The sequence below is a fragment of the Marmota marmota genome, unplaced genomic scaffold (genome assembly GCF_001458135.2).
Source record: "Marmota marmota marmota unplaced genomic scaffold, marMar, whole genome shotgun sequence".
Lineage (NCBI taxonomy): Eukaryota > Metazoa > Chordata > Mammalia > Rodentia > Sciuridae > Marmota > Marmota marmota.
The window spans coordinates 4,229,617-4,235,616 of NW_025999944.1; the positions used below are offsets into that span (position 1 = coordinate 4,229,617).

General features: G+C 39.1%; 1 protein-coding gene across 4 annotated transcripts in view; it reads right to left on the reverse strand.

Annotated features, from left to right (window-relative positions):
* Bnip3l (BCL2 interacting protein 3 like) overlaps positions 1-6,000 on the reverse strand; it is a 38,706-nt gene that overhangs the window by 32,141 nt on the left and 565 nt on the right. Inside the window, exon 1 of one of the 4 annotated variants that reach the window (XM_015499461.2) lies at positions 4,600-4,734. The exons of 2 other annotated variants lie outside the window; for them this stretch is intronic. The gene's annotated coding sequence lies outside the window, so the exon portion shown is untranslated. Of the gene's footprint in view, positions 1-692; positions 803-4,599; positions 4,735-6,000 lie in introns of those variants that run through there. One more of the 4 variants, XM_048801556.1, reaches the window with a different exon arrangement.

Consider the following 6,000-nt stretch of genomic DNA (forward strand, 5'->3'; position numbering starts at 1 on the left):
AACAAGTTTTCTAAAAATAATTTTCTCCCTGCTTACAGTTTGGTCTACACACAATCAACAATTTCCTGAAAAAAAGAAGGTGCTTTTCAAAAAATAAACAGCTACTTCATTACTAGACGGGCTACTGGCCTTTAATATTTTAGTTTCTCTCTCTCTCTCTCTCTCTCTCTCTCTCTCTCTCACACACACACACACACACACACACACACACACTCTTCTTAGCCTGCCTGTTATTTAGTATCTGCATCACAAATTAAATAATAAATATATGACTTAGAAAAGTCATACAGTTCACCAAAATAGGTTTAACAACTAACTACCACAAACAATGATGAAGCTGCTAGAGAAGAAATCTATATTCAAGGAAAAATTTGGGGACTGGCATTGTGGCTGAGTGGTAGCGCGCTCGCCTAGCAAGTGCGAGGCCCTGAGTTCAATTCTCAGCACCATATAAAAACAAATAAAGGTATTGTGTCCAACTACAAGTAAAACATAAATATTTTTTAAAAAGAAAAGAAAAAATTTTAATGTATGTACAAATTTAGAGCATAAAAATAATGCAGCTGGTTCTTAACAAAATCAGGTGAAAATGACAAAAAATTCTAGGAGGAAAAAAGTTTTAGCTCTAGTCCCTATATTTGTTTCTTCCTTTCCTCTTTTATTCTGTCTCCTTTTTTATGTACTAAACATACCTGGTGAATGTGACTCTTCTCTTTTCTCTCCCGCAAATTCCTACTTTCTAGGGTTTTCATTAAGCCCTGCTGGTTTGGAAGCAGAAGCCACTGCACAGGACTAGAGAGAGAAGTGGATTTGTGGGGGGTAAATAGTCAAAGAGGGTGGAGCCTTATGAAAAGGGGAGGAGGGACACTTGTAATCTGCATAGGTCCTGAAAAGTTTTTACTAGCCCAATGAGTTTGCAGAACTATTAGTGCTTGAATTTTAATAAGAATCGATAACAGTACCCAATAAACCAACGTTACAACAAAAAGAGAAGAGTGTTTTCATAACTTCCCTTCCTTACAATAAACTTTGTTTTAGAAAATATAACCCAGCAGGTTGGTAGGGCCATTCCTCTGAATTCTCCACAGAAGTGCTGAAGACTCCCAGGGCTAAATGTAGAGTTCCATCAATCAGAATAATCACTAAAACAAGTCAAAACCTAAAATACACTCTAAATGAGGCCATGACTATACCTGATGGAGGGTGAGTTCACTGTCCTCCTTACAAAAGAAAGGAGAGCTCAGGCATACCTGGCTGGCTGGAAGTCTGACCCTACCTCCCACCCTCTGTGTACAACCTTCCTTTCTGCCTTCAGCTTCCTCCCAGAGGTAACACTGCCTAGGACCCCCCTCCATGGGCTGCCTGGAGGACTACCATAGTAATATAAGGTGCCTAGTAAACAGAAGCTCATACACATGCTATGGAAAAAGAGTTTGAATCTATAAAGTATGTTCTCAGAACAGTGTTTGCTAAATAAAGTTAGCCTGTCCTTTCCATCAAAGGCAGCCCCAGAAGCAATCACAGTCCCAGATTCATCACCCAGGACAGTGCCATCAAACAAGAGTAACAAACACAAGTTGCAAAGCTGAGAGATAACTGAATATTTGGAGTCCCTTAAAATTTAGAGTTCTGCAAAATATTTTTGGGAAGGAGGGGGAGAGAAAGAGATAAAGAGAGATAGAGACAGACATACACTAGAGATGGAGAAACTGGTATATGCTAAACAAACTTTTTCCTATTCCCATTGCTTCTAGAATTTTCAAACTTCTTTTGAAACCAATAAAAACAGTTCTTGTACAGAAGCCCAATGTGTAAAATAAACAAAAGCCCAGAGCTACCTCCTGCAGAAACAGAACTAAGGACCCAGTAGTTCCAGATGGGTCTCTATGGAAGTCGGTCTTCCCTAAAACACAATTACTCTGTACTTGATGTACATCTGATCAAAGGGAAAAAAGGCAGCAATAGTGCCAAGTTTTCTGGTCCTTACTTTCCGAAGAACTTCCAAACCAATATGTGAATCATATTTTCTGCACTAAAAATACATAAGCCATTATTAATCTAGCATTTGTTTAGGGACCTTGGAGAGACCCAGCTAGAAAAGTTTAGGGAAAGTAATGCATGGTGGCCTTAATACTCTGGAGCGCACTCACAGCACTTCTGCTTAAGGCAGACTGTTTTTATGTGGCAAATGTTAGTACAGTGGTTAAAAACAGACCAAGCCAGATCCCCACTTATCACTTAGTGCTTTCACTCCCTGGACAAGTTACTTAACCTCTTTGTGTCTCAGTTTCCTCAGTAAAATAGGGATAATAGCAGTATTTGCCTCACAGAGTAGTTAGGATTATTGAATAAAGTGAATAGAAAGATAAGGATCCCTGTAAGTACTATGTACATGTCACTACAATAATTATATTCTGTTTCTTTTTAAATCATTTCTGATTGCAAAAAAAAAAATGTGTTCTTGGAAAATATAAACATCAGTATAAAATGAAAGAATTAATGCTTCTCCTCAAAACCTCCTGTTCCTACTCCCAAAGGAAAACATGCAAACTGGTTTTAAAGGGAGACTTCTGAAGTTTTTTGAAATACAGTTGTTGAAAGACTTTTTGTTTTGGCCCTGGGGAGTGAATCCAGGGGTGCCCTACCACGGAGCTACATTCCTAGTCCTTTATATTTTTTGAGACAGGGTCTCAATAAGTTGCAAGGGCTGGCCTCAAACTTATCCTCCTGCCTCAGTCTCACAAGTGGCTGGGATTACAGACGTGTGCTTGTCTTTGTATTTATAAACAAACAGAATTGTACTATATGGACATTTCTGTAAGTAGCGTTTTTCACCTAAAACTTTGGAGATGTCTTCCAATATCAATACTTGTGGACATTCACTGTTCTGACCAATGCATTGCACCTCACCTATTATAAAAATGCACTATATTTTAACCACTATCCAATGGCAATGGGTAACCATTACCCAAATATTTCTTTTTAATATTTATTATTGTAACTGGGGCTTCAATAGACATTTTGGAGGGTAATTTGGCAATATGTATTAAGAGCCTTAAAAAGGTAGATTTCCTTAACTCAGTAACTCTCTTTCAGAAACATTATATACAGAAATATACAGGGCTACAGAAAAAGTTATGTACACATTAAGAGCCTACATGTTAGCTTTATCTTTTGAGTAACAGAGAAAAAAGCAAATCCATCTTTCTCAATAAATATACTACACACACACACACACACACGCTTTTTCCCCATCACCTAATTCACTCCATTTCCAGCCTAAGAATTTCCTAATGTTCTAACTTTACCAGTCCTTCACAAAGTCCCCTTTCACTTGGAAAGGAAGCAGGGCAAGACGTGAGCATTGTGCTGTCCAAGTAATACAAGTAGAAAACAAATTCAGAGTGAATTATCTTCCGAATACGCAAGCTTTAAAATAAGAACTAGATGTTTTCTCTGTTATTTTAAAAAACTATTTACAAGCTGTTCCTTTACGCCAGTTTGTACATAGACACAATGACATTTTCTAGTTTAAGTCTCTGGGAACAGCTCAGAGAGATCATGAAGGCTGATCCAATAACTGTGATGACATTCACTCCTATGATTTCATAATCACCAGTTGAATCCTCTTGAGGGTTGGGGAGGTAAAGAAGGAAGAGTATTTCTCCTCATTTCCCCCCAACTTTTCGAGGCTGTGTATAACTGGTACCTTCAACAGGGACAATATACTTCATATTTATCTTCTTTCCTCAAAGACTTTGTTTCAGGAATCTGATGCTAGAATCCTGAACAGGCCTTCAACAGTCACTGGCATTCTTCTAAAAAATATGTTGACTTTTTTGCACAAATAGGTGCTTACACACCAGTGACTTATTTATTCAAAACACTATTACAAGGCAGTGGTATGTCATATGCCACAGTCTTAAGAGCCCTCCTGCCATACCTGGGGGAGCAAGAACATTGTAGTTGAAGAGATTTAAAAAGAAAGAAAAGGCTGTTTACACTCCTATGTTAATTTTCCTTATAGGCCATGTTGAATCTTATGATATAAAAGTCTTATTCAAATATTCTTAAGGAATTTGGTAGCTTTCTTAAGAATAGAACAAACAACTGAAAATGACCTTTCAACTTTAGAAATAGTCTGGATATTTGCCCTCTAATTTGAAATAAAAGCAAACAGTCCCCCTAGAGTGGCCAAAAAGAAAAAAGAAAAAAAAAATCAGAGAAAGGTTTCACTATTTCAATAATTTGCTATTCAAACTCTGCTTTGACCCCTGAACTAAAGATAAAATCCCAAACCAGAGATAATCTATGGAGTTTCATCTTCTGTTTTTCAGTTGTGCAACTTTACCCAGCAAAGTACTAGAACTTATCAGCAATTCAGATAGTATTAGACGCCTGAACAAGTTGTTTTGCCCAGTGACTAAAAATCCCTTTAAGGAATCAATAAGGTTTCTTGTTTTGTTCAGTCCAGTGTTGTATAATGAGCTTAAAAAGCCAACAAAGAGGCAAGACAAGACAGTAATTAAATAAGGCATTATCAAAAAGCCGTTTAGAAACTTTTGAAAGTTCACCCTATCCCAAATAAAACATTTTTACCTAGCAAATTTCCCAAAGCAACATCTGGTAGATATCACATGCAGGCTGTGTCCTTCCACTTCTGTAAGGAACTAACAAAAACGTAACAGGAACTGATTGGCCAAAGATATCAAGCACCTCACAGGTCTGCCAGACACCAAAACAAACATATATACAATTCACTACCACCACCCCTTTTTGGTTAAATGGTCAAAGGAAAGTTAAAAGCCCTTTGCTTTCTGTGAAATCATGAATATGTACTGACCAAATTCCTAACTCACAAGAAAACACTGAGCAAAATTAAGAAATAAAATACTAAAAGAAATAAAACAGGTTGGCCACTCTGTACATGAGGCAGAATGATACGCTGAAAGAATAAAATACACACTCAGGCCTATTTAAGAGATGTGTCCTGGAAAGAGCACCAGATTGGATCAAAGCGGGAACAGGGCTCCCAGCTGTGGACTTGGGAAAGACCTTTCTATCTTTACTAGTAAATAACAGGGGACATTTATCTGAAGTCTCTTCTCATTCTAAAATACACCTAAGAAAAGTATGCTAAAAATGGGTAAAGTCCCACATTAATACGTAATACAAGTAACATTTAAAGATACACAAATCGACTCTTATTTACTGTGCTGTGTCAAACAGTATGAATATCTTATTCTAAAACACAGATACTTAAGCTTTTTTTGAAAAGTCAACATTTAGGGAATAATTTCATCAAAGGAGGGAGCAGCAGAAATAAATAATGAAAGCATCTTAAAATATCCCAATTCTGCCGCCACCCTGTGAGAACAGGAACTCTCTTCCCTAAAATGGTTAGGTCATGTTGAAGCACCTTCCTCTTATGAAAACGACTGCCTGCATGACCTTTAAGCACCCAAGTGCTTTCTGAACAATTCCGCCTGGCCCTATGCTACCTCTTTCATAAGAGAGGAATTACAGAAAGGGTGGGCAAGCCCTTCCAAGAGTAGGCGCTCTCACGACAACCAGGAACACTGTTAGGACAGGACGTCTGAGCGCCAGAATGTTAGGGAAAACAACTGTACTCGGTGGACACTCCATCCTGCCCACGAAAATTCCGTTTCTGAAAATCCACTGTCCAGACTCCGTGATGGGTGCAACCTTGGGTGGTCACAAGGTTGCTGAGTACACAACCCACCGTTTGAAACAAGAATAAAATCACTTAGGCAACTTGGGGGAAAGCTCAAAAAGGAAAAAAGAAAAAGCAGGAGCAGAGCCTCCTCAGCGCCACACGTGACTCCAGTAACCACTGAATTACCAAATGGTTTTCCTGACCCGCGTGTGGCAACAAAGGGACGCCGCCCGCGGGCTCAGGTCGCGGCCCCGCGCGCAGCCGCGCGGGAGGGCTGGCCGGCCCGCACACCCTGCTCGGCTGCACGTCCCGGCCGCCCGCGC